Source organism: Neofelis nebulosa, chromosome 2 (assembly GCF_028018385.1).
Source record: "Neofelis nebulosa isolate mNeoNeb1 chromosome 2, mNeoNeb1.pri, whole genome shotgun sequence".
In the NCBI taxonomy this organism is placed as follows: Eukaryota; Metazoa; Chordata; class Mammalia; order Carnivora; family Felidae; genus Neofelis; species Neofelis nebulosa.
This window is the reverse complement of record NC_080783.1, coordinates 191,699,233-191,716,789: the sequence shown is the minus strand read 5'-3', so window position 1 is coordinate 191,716,789 and position 17,557 is coordinate 191,699,233.

Here is a 17,557-nt window from a genome sequence, read left to right as displayed (position 1 = left end):
CAGTGGGAGGTGGAAAAGACTGCCTGCAGACCGCCTACTCTGGGAGACTTGAAACACTTTGGACTTTATCTGAGATCAAAGAGCAGAACTGAAGAATTTTAACTGGGAAGCGCCTTGGCTCAAATTAAATTTTTAAAAATACCTCTCTGGCCACAGAAAGGAAAAGGAGTAGCGGGTGGGGACAGGGAGACCTGGAAGTTATGGCCACTAAGATAGATAGTGGCTGTGGAGATAGAGAAAGTGGCTTGAATTTTTTAAAAATTTAGTATAATTTGTGATTAATTGAATATGGAAGGAGAAAGTATAGGTGTCACAGATGGTTCCCAAGGTTCTGGGAAGTCAAAAAAATTTTGATTCCCCATATCTAAACACAAGAGCATCACTTAATTGGTCTTAGAGGGGAGAGATATGCAAAGTCACCAAAAAAAGCCACCTGGACTCCTGGCCTGCAAAATCCAAAGAGGACTTATTCCAGATTAAAAGAAGCCTGGGAAGAGGCTCAACAGATTAGCAGGCCAGTCAACCTGCTGAATGAGAGAAGATATTTTCAAATGATATATCCAATAAAGAGTTAATATCCAAAATATGTTAAGAACTTAGATAACCCAACACCAAAAAAAACCCCAAATAATCCAATTAAAGATGGGCAGAAGACCTACGTAGATATTTTTCCAAGAAAAAAAAATAATACAGATGGCCAACAGACACATGAGAAGATGTTCAACATACTCATCATCATGGAAATGCAAATCAAAACTGCAATGAGATATCACAGTATAACCATCAGAATGGCTAGAATGAAAAAGACAAGAAATACCAAGTGTTGGCGAAGATGTGGAGAAAAAAGAACCCTGATTCACTGTTGGTGAGAATGTAAATTAGTGCAGCCACTGTGGAAAACAGTAGGGAGTTGCCTCAAAAAATTAAAAATGGAAAAACCAAATGATCCAGTAATTCCACTATTGGGTATTTACCCAACGAAAAGGAAAACACTAATTCAATAAGACGCATGCACCCCTATGTTTATCATAGCATTATTTACCATAACCAAGTTACACAAGCAACCCAGGTGGCCCTTGATAGATGAATGGATAGAGAAGATGTGGCATATATGTACATAATAGAATATTACTTAGCCATAAAAAAGAATGAGATCTTGCTATTTGGGACAACACGGATGGATCTAGAGGGTGCCATGCTCTGTGAAGTAGGTCAGACAGAGAAAGACAAATATCACATGATTTCACTTATATGTGGAATCTAAAAAACAAAACAAGCGAACAAAAAGCAGAAACACACCCATAAGTACAGAGAATAAACCGATGGTCACCAGATGGTAGGGAAGGGAGGGGGCTGGGCAAAATGGGTGAAAGGGAGTGGGAGGTACAGTCTTCCAGCTATGGAATGAATAAGGCACAGAGATGAAAGGTACAGCATAGGGAATAGAGTCAATTGTGTTATGGTGACAGATGGTAGCTACGTTTGTGGTGAGCATAGCACAATGTATAGATTTGTTGAATCAGTATGTTGCACACCTGAATCTAACGTATCATGTGTGTCAACTATACTTCAAATCAAAACCAAAACCAACCAAACAAACAAAAACTTACCAGGCCAGTGATCTTAGAAAGAGGGCTGAGCACATCAGTCAAATCTGCCTTTGCTGGGGCAGGAAAGGGTGCAGTTTTGTTTTGTTTTGTTTTGTTTTTTCCACTGGGGCGGACGCTACTTTTAGGTCTGTACTTGATGGTATGACATATCAAGCCAGAGAAAGAATATGTCCAGGGTTGGGAAGAGGAAGAGGATACAACTTCAAAGTAAGGAGATGCACACGGGGGTAGCTCTCTGCAGCTGAGGGGTTTGCAGTATAGCAGAGATGTAAAAGCTTTACCTTCCTGATTCATTCGTCATTCAACAAACTTTATGAGGCATTCCTAAGAGCCAGGCTCTCTCTGCTCTGGGTGTGCTGGGGACAGAACTATGAGCTAAACATTCACAAACCAACCTGTCTTTATTGGGGAGAGAGATAAGAAACAATTAAGTGTATGTATGAGTCTGTGTGTGTGTGTGTGTGTGTGTGTGTGTGTGTGCATGCACATGTAAAATTTTAAAACTGCTTTGAATCTAGAAACTTTTTGAAGGTAAGAACAGGGGAAACCCAGCCCCATCCTCCTAGCAGAAGGCCAACTCTACCTACAAAAGCTCTCTTCCTCATAAGCAACAAAGGTTCTGTCCCTCAGGAAGGAAGACCCTTCCTTGTGTACAGACAGGATCTTTGAGATCTTAGAGGTTTGTTCCAGGCACCAAGACAAGTTGTGAACTTCAGACACCGGTTGTCACATCTCAGGGCCTCCATATCTGTTTGATGATCTCAGTAAGCCCTTTAATGAAGATGGGCCTAGAATTTGACCACTGGAGAAAAGATGTTTTTCCTTTCCTGTCCTCCCCACATCGAGGAGAGCTGGGAATCTGCATGACCCCTTGCTGGCCTTTACAGTTAGTCAGAAAATGCCAAGAATAAACAACCATTTACTGAGCACTGACTATGTGGAAGACATCATTTTCAAACCTCAAACTAGGACTAAACGTGCATGGCATGGCCAAAGACCAGGGTATTAAAAGCTGGAACTGGCCTGAAAAATAAAACAAAAAACAAAAACAAAAACATCATCTGTGGAGGTCAAGGGTATAAATGAGGAGATTCATAACTGCTGTCTTCCTGTTCAGGGCCCCAGGCTGGATGCTGGCTACAAAGATGGACAAGACTTTGTCCTTTCCCTGGAACTGGTCACAATCCTGTGGGAACAAACTGACTTCAAGATCAATTATTACACTCAGTGCCTGTGGCGTTAGGTGCCACAGACAGGAGCCCTAGGCACTAAGGGAGTGGTTATCTGTACCAAGATTGAGGATCAAGGAAGGAGGAGGTGGTGATGAATCTGGGTTTAAAGGAAGATAATGTCTTAGAAGGTAGAAATAAAATGGAGGCAGGGAGAGAGCATTCTACAAACAGAAGTCCAGAGGTGGACAGACCATTTATTAGCTTGGATAAGTCACTTCACATTCCTGGGCCTCAGTTTCCTCATTGATAGAATAGAAAAGACATAATATATGTAAACTTACACACATTGCCAGCCATAAGACAAGCACTTGACAGACAGTGGATTATACAATACTGTGTTATGACAGCATAACATTTTCAAGGTTGCTGTGAGTGGCCAATGAGGCTAGAACTTGTGTGTGTGTGTGTGTGTGTGTGTGTGTGTGTAGTGGGGAAGGAAACTGCAAAGTAGAGTTTGAGATTTTGCAGAGGTCCTTGAATGCCATTCTAGATTGTGGCATTCCCCAGAAGTAATTGACCCAATATTATTATTTGGAAATAATGACATTAACAGCAAACACTGCACAGTGCTTCCTACATGCCAGGCACTATTCCAAACTCTGTAGAGCAACTGGCCAAGATCACAAAGCTGGCAAGAGTGGGTCGAGACTTGAGTTTCTTCTTGCTGTAAATCTCATGCTGGCAAAAATAATACTAGTAATAATGATGACTAACATTTATTGAGGCTTACACATATCATTTCATTCAATCCTCACAACAGTCATGGAAAGTCGGTACCGTCGTCAACTTGGCAGATGGGGGAATTGAGGGTGGTGAGGAAGTTGTGTGACATTCGTGACCTGACCACTGGCAGTTGGTAGAAAACTGGGAGCCAGGTCACTCTTAACTCCTTCAAAAGAACCTACTGTGGGGGGTGTTCTTGACTGACAGACGTTGCCCCTTTGGCTTCACCATCACGCTCACACAGGGGCCACAGCCAATGATGGGCATGGTGGAGGAATACACAGACTGTTCCTGTCTGGCATTAGACTCTTCTAATGGATATCCTCGCTCATGGACTCTCTGCCTGGCCAAGATTTCCTCAAACCTTCACTGCGGTCTGAAGCTCTTCCTTCCCACTGACCTAGCAGGCGTCAGACTTATGTCATGGTCTATAGGCTCTCCATGACTATTTCTGCTCCCATCCCCTTTATCCTTCACAGGCTTTTTCCCAATAAATCTCTCATACACCTGATCCCATCTTGGTGTCTGCTTCTTGGAGGACCCAAACTAACACATCGACCATATGCTCAACAATCCTGCCTCTTGCAGATGGCCCTTGAGGTTGACAATGCAGTTCATACCCACAAATTCATTTTATGTCGACAGAAAGTGTATTTGATAAATCAGAGTCTGAACACCTGGGAACAGGAACCTGTCATGAAAGTCTGATGGCCATAAGCATGGAGAGGGGCACCCAGGAGGGACAGGGATGTCCCAGGACGTTCCAGGGTAGCTCTGCAGGCTGGCAGCTTGGCTTCCTGACCCATGATCTGGTTCTGACACAGAAACAGACCCAGAGAAAAGAGGAGGCTTCAGCAGGCTCCACTCAGAGATGGACCAAATCATCCCTCAAAAATAGCCATCCATCTTTCTCTAATTCATACTCACCGTGCTGACTCTTCACTTGAAATTTGATGTCTGGAAAGAATTCATTCATCGAGAAGAGGCGACCTTGGTGGCCCATAGAGTTAAAGCCACATGGATGCCTTATATGTGAAAGAGCCCCAGGGCACCTGAGTGGCTCAGTCAGTTAAGCATCTGGCTCTTGGTTTCAGCTCAGGTCATAATCTCACAGTTCATGAGTTCGAGTCTTGCATCAGGCTCTGTGCTGGCGGCGTGGAGCCTGCTTGGGATTCTCTCTCTGCCCCTCCTTTGCTCTCCTTCTCTCTCAAAATAAATAAATAAACTTTTAAAAAAATTTTAAAAAGAAAGAGTCTCAAATTCCCTGACCTTTAGTGAAAGTCCTCTACATCCCTCCATATCACCTGGGAACTTCTTAGAAACACAGTATCTCAGGTCCCATCCCTCACCTGCTGAATTAGGATCTGTATTTCATCAAGATTCCCAATAAAATTGGGAAACCCCGGGGCACCTGGGTGGCTCAGTCGGTTGAACGTCCAACATCGGCTCAGGTCACGATCTCACAGTTTGTGAGTTCGAGCCCCGCATCAGGCTCTGTGCTGACAGCTCAGAGCCTGGAGTCTGCTTCGGATCTGTGTCTCCCTCCCTCTCTCTTTCTGCCCCTCTCCTGCTCACGCTCTGGTCTCTGTCTCTCAAAAATAAATAAATGTGAAAAAAATTTTAAAAAAATTGGGAAACCCCATTCTATTGTGCCCCATCCACTCTGCCCTTCCCTGGTACTAGGTGATTTTGACATCCATACGATGCAATATTATTCAGCAATAAAAAGTACTAGTACATGCTGCAGCATGAATGAGCCTTGAAAATATCATGATAAGTGAAAGGAGCCAGTCACAAAAGATAGCACATTGTAGGATTCCATTTACATGAAATGCCCAGAAGAGGCAAATTGGTAGAGATGGGAAGTAGACTGGTCTTTCCTAGGACTGGGGGTAGGAAGAGGCTGAGGGGAAATGGGGAGTGACTAATAATGGGCAGGGGTTTCATTTTGACAAGATCAAAATGTACTAAAGTTGGTTTTGATGATGGTTGTACAACTCTGTGAATATATTAAAAACAATTGAATTATATGGTTTCAATAAGTAAATTGTATGGTTTGTGAATTACATCTCAATGAAGCTAGCATATATGTAAAAGAGTATCTGCCTCATAGAATCATTGTGAGGACTCAATAAAACCATGTGTGTAAAGCAAGATTAGCTACCATGGAGCAGACACAGACCTTGCCCTTGAGTAGCTCAAGGCTGTCATTTGAAAAAAATGACAAAGGCATAAGAAACAAAACCTCCAAAAATGAATGAAAAATTATTTCTGAATGGGGTACAGATAACATGTCAGGCAAATCATAAGAGAGAAGTAACTTGGCCTATCCATCCATCCATCCATCCATCCATCCATCTATCCACCCATCATCTGTCCATCCAATAATTACCTGACACCTATTATATGCTGGATACAGGGAACTAAGATGAATTGCATGGGAGACAGGCATGCAAACAAATACATTCCATCACAACATGATAAATGCCTTGGAGAGGACACAGTGGAAGTCCAAGGGGGAGGGGGGTGGGTAATTAAGTGCCAAGGCCAGAAAAGTTCTCTCCAACAGGGAACATCTGGGTCCTTCTTTTTTTCCTGACATAATTTACTTTCTCTTTCAAACTAAAAAGCAATTCTTGCTCGTTGAAACAAGCCAAACTCTAAGTAAGAGAATAAAGATTGTTAACCTTAAAAATAAAACTGTCAGTTATTTTACCAGCAAAAAAGTGAGGTTTATTCAGAAATAGCAGAAAATTGCTATTTGGAACACTTGGAAAACAGCACATTCAGGAAAGGCTTTCTCTGAACTCTCCTTATCTGCCTAAAGACAAATCCTCCAAGAGGACTCAGTGGTAATCAGTCCTCTCCTGGGGAGTTTTGTCACCCAGAGAGGATTGACTCTTATCACAGAAGAGGAGACTAGAAGTAATGCCACACCCAGACAAACTTTGTCACAAACTATTCTCTCTCTCATCTATTCTTCTAAGGGACACTTCATCTTTTCTAAAATGCATGTGCTGTCCTCTAAGAGGCCTACATCCCCCCTCCCCTTTGCCTATCAAAATGGCGTTTAAGCCTGAATATTAAGCCATCTCAGAGACTTACTTGTTTTTCCCTGGGTATCTCCTCCAAATGCCTGAGGTTTATCTGTTAACACACTTGTACTCTTCCTTGTTAACCTGCCTTCTATCACAGGGGTCTCAGCCAAGAACTCAGAAGAGTAGGGGGAAAATCATTTTGCCTCCCTCACAAATGCAATGGAGGGTGAGGGAGAAAGAAACACTCCCAGGTTTCTAGTGTAGGGTACTGGATAGATGGCAACAGTTCTGTGAAAGATGGGGACTCAAGGATGGAGGGAGGATGCCCAGGGAAGAGCCGGGCATACAAGTCTAGGTGGCCTTCAGAAGAGAGGTGATGGGCCAATATTTGTCACCTGGACCAATGCAATAGCTTCTTAGTTGGCCACCTGCTCAGCTCTTGTTGACTTCCAATCTGCTTTTCACACAGCAACAGGAATCCACTAGAAAATCCTTTCCTCCAAAACCTTCAAGATTTCTCACTGCTATTCAAATAACCTCTAGACTCTTTACTATGGCTTATGAGGCCCACGAGCTTAAGAGCTCACGGATGCCTTTCTCTCCAATCTCATCTCACTTTATGTCTTGCCACCCCTGCTCCAGCCACATTGCCCTTCCTTCGGTTCCTTGAACTCTTCTCATTTCAGGGCCTTTGCACTTGCTCTCCGCTCCACTCCCCCAGGTTCTGACTGCCTGGCTCATTCTCATTCTTTAGGCACCCCTTTAAATATCACTTCCCACCAAAGGTCTTTGATGAACATCCTGTCCAGGCAGCGTCACCATCACTTAACTCTGCCAGCTTCCTTCACAGCTATAGCACTGTCTGTCCGTTCTAGGAGGTCTATCTCACCAGACCATAAACTGCACCCAGTCAAGGGACCATGCTATCCTGTTCACCATTGTATCCCCATTACCTAGCACAGTATCTGCCTTAGAGTAGGTGCTCCATACATTTTGGTTGAATGAACAAATGACCATATGTTTGTGAGCCATCGGCATGCGCATGACAGAAGGAGCCAGTGGAGGGGAGAAGAGAGAATACCGAAGCCTCATGGAAGGCCCACATGGAAGCGACAGCGAAAGAGACCGACAGTGTCTCCTTGAGAGATAGAGAGAGAGAGAGAGAGAGAGAGAGAGAGAGAGCCTGTGCGTGAGCTGGGGAGGGGCAGAGAGAGAGAGGGGGAGAGAGAGAATCCCAAGCAGGGATTCTCTGAACTCACGAACCATGAGATCATCACCTGAGCAGGAATCAAGAGTTGGACCTTTAACGAACTAAGCCACCCAGGTACCTGCACCCCCACCCCCGGCTTTTTAACTTTTTTTTTTTTTTACATGGTAGTTTTTAAAGATGAGGGTGACTAGAGGTGTTTACTGCCGAAGGAGATAAGCCCACAGAAGAGACAGAAGATCTCAGAGGGAGTGAAGAATTGTGAGACAAGGTCCCCAAGGGAAGAAGGGGTGGGATCTGAAGCTCCAGTGGAGGACTTAGGCTGGGGCAGAAGAACGTGATTCCCTCAATTGTCCCTCCACAGGAGGAGAAGAGTGTCTCCAGGCTCATCTGGAAGCACTCCACCCTGGCTTCCTACGTACACTCCAGCCACACTGGCCTTTTGGACCTGTAGGACCTTTGCATTAGCTGGGACCTTTCCTAGGACTCACTTTCCCTGCACTTTTCTCATTCTCCAGGTCTCAGCTGCATTATCTCCTCCTTAGAGAGGCCACCTTCTGCAGTGGCTGCCTCTGTGATTCTCCTTTATGGCACTCTGCTTGTTATCTTCCCAGAATGCATGAAAATCTAGAATGTACTTCTGTATCTAGAGCATGTGTCTGTGAGGGCAAGAGCCTGGCAGGTGTTAGTCATGCTTAAGTCTTCAATTCCTAGCTTGCAGTTGCCCAAACCAGTAGAACCCAGGCATGGTGCCGTTTTGTTTGTTTGTTTGTTTGTTTGTTTCTCAACCTCTCCCCCAACCACATCCAGCCGATCATCAAGTCCTAGATCCTGATCCCAGACTGACCCAGCTGTGCCTTCTACGCCAACTGGTCTCAGCCGGGGTCTCCTCTCCACTCCCCTCTGCTCTGTGAGTTAGCAGTCAGGGTTAATCTTGCTAAAGTGGGAAGCCAGAACTGCCACTCCCCTACTTCATCCCTTCAGAATCTCAGCATTGCTTTCAGAACCAAATGTCTTGACAAAGGCTTTCCAAACTGCCTGGCCCTGCTCTTCCCGCCCTCCTTACCCAAAGCCCACCCTCCCAGCCTCCGCCTTCCAGTATAGCGTCAGGCTTTTTACAACCTTCAAGTCTGAAATCGCCTGCTCTAGAAAGCCTGCCTTCCCTTCCTCCGTGGACGCGCGGAAGTGCTGGAAGTGCCTCCTTCCCACCGCACGGGGGCGCTGGCGGGGGCAGTCTAGTTCACGGTGGTATCTCTGGGGTTTAGCCAGTGGCGGCACCTGCTAGAGCCCTCCTCCTACCCACCCCTCCCCGCTCCCTCATCCAAAAGCTGATGGAACTGGAAGAGCAGGGGGCAGTTTTGCAAGAGTCTTTTTTAAAAATTTTTTTTAACGTTTTATTCATTTTTGAGACAGAGAGAGACAGAGCATGAACGGGGGAGGGTCAGAGAGAGAGGGAGACACAGAATCTGAAACAGGCTCCAGGCTCTGAGCTGTCAGCACAGAGCCCGACGCGGGGCTCGAACTCACAGACCGTGAGATCATGACCTGAGCCAAAGTCGGACGCTCAACCGACTGAGCCACCCAGGCACCCCTGCAAGAGTCTTAAAAGCGGAGATGTTCTGTTGTTTCACAGAATGTCGGGGTAACGGTTTGGAACGGCAATAAAGAAGGCCACTTCTGGTGGGGGGTGGGAGAATGGGTAGATAACAGGTCCTCAGGGAAGCAATGTCAGGGGAGTCAAGGCTTGCAGAAGGTACAAAGTTTGGGGGCAAGGCAGGCCCTGGAGGGTGGGTCCAGTGGCTAAGGGTGCAGATTTTGGGTCCTATAGGTTTACAAGCCATCAACCTACAGGTGACAGAAACCACCTGAACCGCGGGCTGACTGGGGTGTCGTGGGAGCCCTTGTTGTTCGATTGGAGACCACAGGGCCTGACTGGATGTGACCCAGAAGGCCAAACTGCGGTCAGCCCCAACCCGCTTGTGAAGCTGGGCTCTAATGGGTGCGCTGAAAAAGCTGTCCAAATTCCCAGCAGTGCTGGTGCTGATACAGAGGTGGGAGGATCACAGAAGAATCCGCTTATCTGGGAAGGCCTTGAATCAGCACAGGGACATTTAAAAAAAGGAGATTTGGCTTCAGGTGGAGGGTAGGGCTTGTGTGGGGTGCGGGTGGGAAGGCCAAGATCCCCCTCCCTACAGATCCCCGAAGCTCCTCCCTGGATACCAGCAACAACCCCCTCATCCGTCTCCCTCCGGCACCCTGACATCTACTCTATACGCAGCAGCCAGAATCGTTTTTCAAAAATGTAAATGAGACCGTGTCACTGGCTTCAACAGGCTGAAATCCTGTTACAAGCTTCCCATGGCTCTTAAGATAGGAACTGATAATAGTATTTTCCAAACTGCGGTGGTAAAGGGAATGATTGTAGGTGGGACATGGGGGAATTAAAAAAATTTTTTTTAAATTTCAGCTGCGTATTAGAAAAAAAGTACGTGGTAGGTCAATCCTTTGGTTTCATGAATATTCTTGCTCAGGGTAAGGATACAAAGGGAGCCAATTTGAAGACAATTTTAAAGGGAATAATAGTACAAATGGAATCCCGTGAACAAGGTACTGGAACAGTAGAGGCCCCTCTGCGGTCTCATCTGGGCCTCCCTGGCTCTTGCTATATGGCCTGCAAGTCCTTGAAGGTGTCACTCACCAGTCTGCCAGAAATGTTCCGGATGTTCTCCCCCAGCTCACCCCCCAACACTTGTCCTTGGGAACTCTGCTGCAGCGTCACTCTCTGGCAGGGGTTTTCTTGTGGTCAGGGGCCTATCTCACAGGCCCCGCTATTTGCTGTTCTCAGCACTTCCTGCAGCTTGTGAGGATCTATTTTGTGTCTGGGATTCAACCCGCAGCCCCGGCTAGAATGCAAGCTTCTTGAAGCCGGGCTGTGTCTCGCACAGCACCAGCCACATATGAAGCACTCATTTGAATGAATGAGTGAATGCAAGCCCAGGGACTTGACCTAGAGGCTCCTGATTGTTCACACCACCCACGTTGTGGCTGCCCCCATGGAATTAGAAGGCCTTGGCCCTGGCCTTTGAACAAGGGGCCCCACATTTTCATTTTGCACGAGATCTCACAAATTATGTGGCTGGCCCTGAACAGAGGGCTCAGGAAAATGGAAAGTGAGGACAATGGGGGTGGCATGGGGGAGGTGGATGACTCCTTCCAGAAGCATGGCTGAGAAGGAAGATCAATGGGGTTGCAGCCTCTCTTTCTTGACCTGGCCCTGGCTCTGCCATCACGGATCATGGACACCAGATCTAGGCCCTCTTACTGAGGGGCCCCAGGACAGAGGTGCAGGTGGGGTCAAGGGGTTCTGCCCCAACTTTCCAAGTGTCTCTTCCAAGAGTTTCCAGCTGCTCCTCCCTGGCCTTGGGCTTGGCCTCTTGCTCCTGGCCTCTCCCCACCCCTCAGGGTCTGTTCTTCCCAGACTCCTTAGACCTCTAATGCCAGAACTTTGCTACAGGAATATATATATATATATATATATATATATATATATATATATACACACACACACACAGACGCACTCACATACACACAGCTATGTGTGTGCATATTTATATATATGGATTTAATTTAAAAATTCTTGAAATTTTTTAAAGCCTGGAGAATAATGTAACAAACATCCATGTGCTCATCACCCAAAATAATCAACTATTAACATGTTTGCTCCAGATATATTTTTTATATAAAATAAAGAGAACACTACAGATAAAGCCCCTTTGTACACCTCCTGGTTCAATTCCTCTCCTTCCCTTGATTCCCAGGAGCTGTTGTTATTATTAGCCCAATGTGTGTCCTTCTAATCTATTTCTACAAACAAAACAGAGTGTGTGTTCATAGCAGCACTAACTGTAACAGCCAAAATGTGGAAATAACCCAAATGCCCATCCACTGATGAATGGCTTAATGAAATGTGGTATATCCACATAATGGAATATTATTAAGCAATAAAAAGAAATGCGGGGCCACTACATGCTAACTTGGATCAGTCTTGAAAACATAACAAAAGAAACCAGACACGAAAGGCTACATATTGTATGATTCCAAATCTACAGGGTAGGCAAATCCATTGAGACAGAAAAGAGATTTGTAGTTGCCAAAGTTGTTGCTAGATGCGGGGGAAGGAGGAATAAGTAACAAGTGACTGCTTAGTAGGCATGAGACTCCTTCTTGAATGATAAAAACGTTCTGGAATTAGATGGTGGTGATGGCTGCACAACTCTGTAAATATAATAAAAACCACTGAAATGGGGGCATCTGGAAGGCTCAGTCAGAAGACCATATGCCTCTTGATCTCGGGGTCGTGAGGCATCCCCACAGTGGATTTAGAGATTAGTTAAAAATAAATAGAGGCACCTGGGTGGCTCAGTCGGTTAAGAATCTGACCCTTGGTTTCAGGTCAAGTCATGATCTCATGGTTTTGTGAGTTCCAGCCCCACATTGGGCTCCAAGGTGAAAGTACGGACCGTGCTTGGGATTCTCTGTCTCCCTCTCTCTCTCTGCCCCTCCCCCACTTGCGCTGTCTCTGTGTCTCCCAAAATAAATTTTAAAAAACTTAAAAACTTAAAAAAAAAAAACACCTGTCTTTAAAAAACCCCACTGAAGGGAGGGGGGATGGGCTAAATGGGTAAGGGGTCTTAAGGAAGACATTTGCTGGGCTGAGCACTGGGTGTTAAATGTAGGGGATGAATCACTGGAATCTACTCCTGAAATCATTGTTTCACTATATGCTAACTAATTTGGATGTAAATTTAAAAAAAAATAAAATTAAAAAAACCCCACTGAAATGTACCTTTCAAAATGGTTAAAATGGTGAACTTTGTCATGTGAATTTTATCTCAATAATAAAAAGCCAGAACAGGATTTTAAAATATTTTCCGGGGCGCCTGGGTGGCGCAGTCGGTTAAGCGTCCGACTTCAGCCAGGTCACGATCTCGCGGTCCGTGAGTTCGAGCCCCGCGTCAGGCTCTGGGCTGATGGCTCAGAGCCTGGAGCCTGTTTCCGATTCTGTGTCTCCCTCTCTCTCTGCCCCTCCCCCGTTCATGCTCTGTCTCTCTCTGTCCCAAAAATAAATAAAAAACGTTGAAAAAAAATTTTTTTTTAAAAATAAAAAAATAAAAATAAATAAAATAAAATATTTTCCTAGGAGTGCCTGGGTGGCTCAGTTAGTTGAGCATCCCACTCCATCCCCGATATCATCGGCTCAGGTTGTGATCCCAGGGTGATGGGATCAATCCCTGAGTTGGGCTCAGTGCTGAGCGTGGAGCCTGCTTAAGATTCTCTCCCTCTCCCCCTCCCAACTCTCCCTCTCTAAAATAAAGATAAAATTCAATAAATAAATAAATAAAATATTTTCCTGAGTTCTTTCATTCTGTGGATTATTTCTGCACCTTGTTGACCCACCCAACGTTATATGGATACATGTAGGCCTGGTTCTTTTTCTTTTCTTTCTTTTTTTTTTTTTTGGCTAGTTGCCTTTTATTGGAGCACATGCCATATTTTCTTTTCCTCCTGGTGGACATTACAGTTGATGCAATTTTTCTCTACTAGCTGTGCTGCTATGAACGGACTTGACAATGTCTCCTGGGATGCATTTGGGAGAATTTCTCTAGGGTATACAACTGCTGGATGGCAGGGAATACAAATTTTCAAAATATTGTCAAATTGCTCCCTAAGTGGTGGTGTCAATTACGCTCTCATCCACAGCATGTGAATTTCTATGAGTCCTTGCCACCAAAGCCTGTTATTATCAGACTTTGATTTTACCTATCTGATGGCTGTGCAGTTTCAATTTACAATGGTATTTCCTTTCTTTCTAGCTATCTTCTCTTTCATTGTTTCCCCCTTTGCCTTCTTTCTTTCCTTCTATCCTTGTTTTTCCTTCCTTCCTTCTTTTCCTTTTTTTGGTATTTTCTAGGCTCTTCTTGGACCTTTACACTTCCATGTGGATTTGGAATCAGTTTGACTAGTTCCATGAAAAACCCTATTAAGATTTTTCTTTTTTTTTCTTTTCTTTTCTTTTCTTTTCTTTTCCTTTTTTGGAATAGTTCTGAAATCATAAATGTATTTGCAGGTTACCTGGATCATTACTGTATTGAGTATTCCCATCTATGAACAAATTATATAGTTCCATTTATTTAGGTCTTCTTTTACTTTTTAAAATAGACTTTATTGGGGCACCTGGGTGGCTCGGTCAGTTAAGCATCCAACTTCAGCTCAGGTCATGATCTCATGGTTCGTGGGTTCAAGCCCTGCATTGGGCTCTAGCACTGATAGTGTGGAGCCTGCTTGGGATTCTCTCTCTCTCCCTCTGTCTCTGCCCCTCCCCAGCTTGTGCTTTCTTTCTCAAAATAAGGAAATAAAAAAAAAATAAAATAGAATAAAATAAAATAAAATGAACTTTTTTTCTAGAGCAGTGTTAGGTTCACAGCAAAATTGAGCAGAATGTACAAAATTGTCATATAACCTTTGCTTCCCCCACACACCACTGTCAACATCTCGCACATCTGCACATCCCACATTGGAGTAGTACATTTGTTGCATCGAGTAGTACCTATGTTGACACATCATTGTCATCTAAAATCCGTGATTCACATTAGGGTCCACTCTTGGTGTTGAATACCTTATGGATTTTAACAAATGTACAATGACATATACCCATTATGGTATCACATAGAATAGTTCCACGGCTGTAAAAATCCTCTGTGTTCTGCCTAGCCTTATCCTCTCCTCCCCCACAACCCCTGGCAACCATTGATCTTCTCACCATCTCCATAGTTTTGCCTTTTCCAGAATGTCACATAGTTGGCATCACACAGTATGTAGCCTTTTCAGATTGACTTCTTTCACTTAGTAATATGCATTTAAGTTTCCTCTATGTCTTTTCACAGCTTGGTAGCTTATTTCTTTGTAGAGCTGAATAATATTCCATTGTCTGGCTCTACCACAATTTTCCATTCATCTACTGAAGGATATCTTGGTTTGTTTCCAAGTTTTGGCAATTATAAATAAAGCCGCTATAAATATCTGTGCGCAGGTTTTGGCATGGACATAAAATTTCAACTTATTCGAGTAAATACCAAGCAGCCTGATTGCTAAATTGTACGGGAAGAATATGTTTAGATTTGTATTCCTTTACAAAGAAACAGTTGCATGATTTTCTGAGAAAACATCTAGCAAGTTTTTGTTATATATATTCCTGGATGTCTCATAATTTGTGTTGCCATTGGAAATGACATCCTTTTGATTATATTTTGTTTCCTGTTGCTAATCCAATAAGCATTCACAAGAATGCTACTGATTTATGTAGGATCCTCCAGTATTCAGCAATCCTACTAAATATTCTTATTAGTTTAATACTTTGCATGCAGATTCCTTTATTTTCTAGATGTAAAATAAATCATATGCATCTAAGGATGGTGTTACTCTTCTATTTCTTAAACTTCATTTTTTTCTATTATTTTATTACATTAGCTAGAAACTCCAGTAAAATTGTGAGTAGAAAGCATTCTTATCTTGTTTTTTTCATTTTTATTTTTATGGGAATGCTTGAGTTTCGGACTTCAGTATTATGCCTAGATATTTGGCAAATATCCCTATCAGGTTGATGTATTACCCTACACATCTTAATTTCCTAAGATTAGGAAAGAAATATGTTTAATTTTGTCAAATTATTTTTGCACATTTATTAAAGTGATCACATGCTTGTATTCTTCTAATGTATTAAGGCTCAGAATATAAGAATTGTTTTCCTAGTGTTAAACAACCCTTCCATTTTTGGCTAAAGTCTATTCTATATTTCCATAAAATAAGGATTCTGTTTTATGTTTTATTATTTAGGGGATTTGCATCTATAATCATAACTAAATTTGTTCTATAATGTTCTCATCTCAGATTGCCCTTGCCTGGGCTTGATGTCAAGGTTATACTAGCATTAGAAAAATGAGTTAAGTATTTTTCCTTTTTTGCCATCCTCTAAAGGGGTGTGTATAAAACAGGGTGTATGGTTCAGGGTTCTCCAGAGAAACAGAACCAATAGAATGTATGTTTGTATTTAAACACACACACACACACACACACACACACACACACACACACACACATAGAGGGAGGGAGAAAGAGAGAGAGAGAAACTTATGATAAGGAACTGGCTCACACTTATGGAGGCTGAGAAGTCCCAAGATCTTTGTCAACAAGCTGGAGACCCAGGTGAGTTGATGTGACCCAGTGACCCAGGTTCACTCTGAGTCTGAAGGTCTGAAGGCTGGGAACCAGAGGAACTGATGGTGTAGGTATCAGTCCCAAAGCTAGCAGGCTTGAGCCACAGAAAAATCTGATGCTTCCAATTGAGTCAGAGGGCCAGAAAAGACCAGTGTCCCAGCCACATAGCAGGCAGGACAAGATCCCTTTTACTCAGTCTTTTTTTTTTTTTTTCCCTATTCAGCTCTTCAACTGATTGGATGAGGCCCACCAACAATGTAGAGGGCAATTTGCTTATTTGGTCAACCAATTGCAATGCTACTATCATCCAAAAATACTCTTAGTACCCTTCTTTGTACACCTGCTTTGTACACCTTCTTTAAAGTACACCTTCTTTGAAGGTGTGGACAACTCAACTGTAAAACCTACTGAGCCTGTTAAGTTTTTTATGTGTGTTTGTTTGGGTACGGAGGTTGGGTAATTTATTTTTCATGAGGATGATTTCTTTGGAAACATTCTGCCTACAGGGACCACCATGGGCTAGTCTTTAATGTTTCCCTTTGAGGAAGCCTGATCTTCACTTATACCTTGAAGACTAATAGGATCTAGGAGACAAAAGAAACCAAGAATCATGGGCTGTTTTATTTTGCAGAAACTACTTACTGGCTTTGGGGCGGTACCTACGAAGTCATTATTTTTAACTGACCACTAGGGGGCAGTAATAGATCAAGAACGGGTACAATACATTAAATCAGCTAACATTTGGTAGATTTTTCCTTTTCTGTTCATTAGGACGCTGAGACTTAGGGAAACCAACAAACTTGTCTGAGTCACGTATTCCAATATATAGAAAGTCTGGAATTTTAACTTAGGTCTGACTCCAAAATTTATTGTTTCCGGTATGGGTACAGTAAATAGTAACTCTAATTTCGTTCATATTTTCATTCATTTGAGAGCAAGACAGAGTGGCTTCAGATTCAGTCTTTGGAGCCAGAGTATTTGGATTAAAATTCTGGCTCCATCACAGACTAGCTAGCACCGTAAGAGCATTGTGCCTCAGTTTCCTCATCTGTCCATGGGGATATCAGGATTTACTTCATAAAACTTGCAAAAATGAAATGAGATGAGTCACAAAAAGTGTTTAAAATAGTGTCTGGCACTTAGTATTGATTTGAGCTACTGTTATTATTAACTCGACTAACATTTAGTAAAAGACTACTGTGTTCAATATCATTGCTGTAGGTACTGAGGATACAGCAACAACCCTTCCCACCCAACTTCCACCCCACACATGCACAGGCATCCCTGCCTCTTGCAGCTTACATTCTAGGGAGGGAGATCCACAATTAAAAAAAAAAACAAAAAACCTTTATATTCTTTCAGTATGCGTAATGAAGATGGCCAAAAACAGAGCATGGAAGGGAGGGTAAGAAGTGCCAGGGCTAGAGGGGGGCTGGGAATTGAACATGGGAGAATTGAACACCTGTCAGAGGA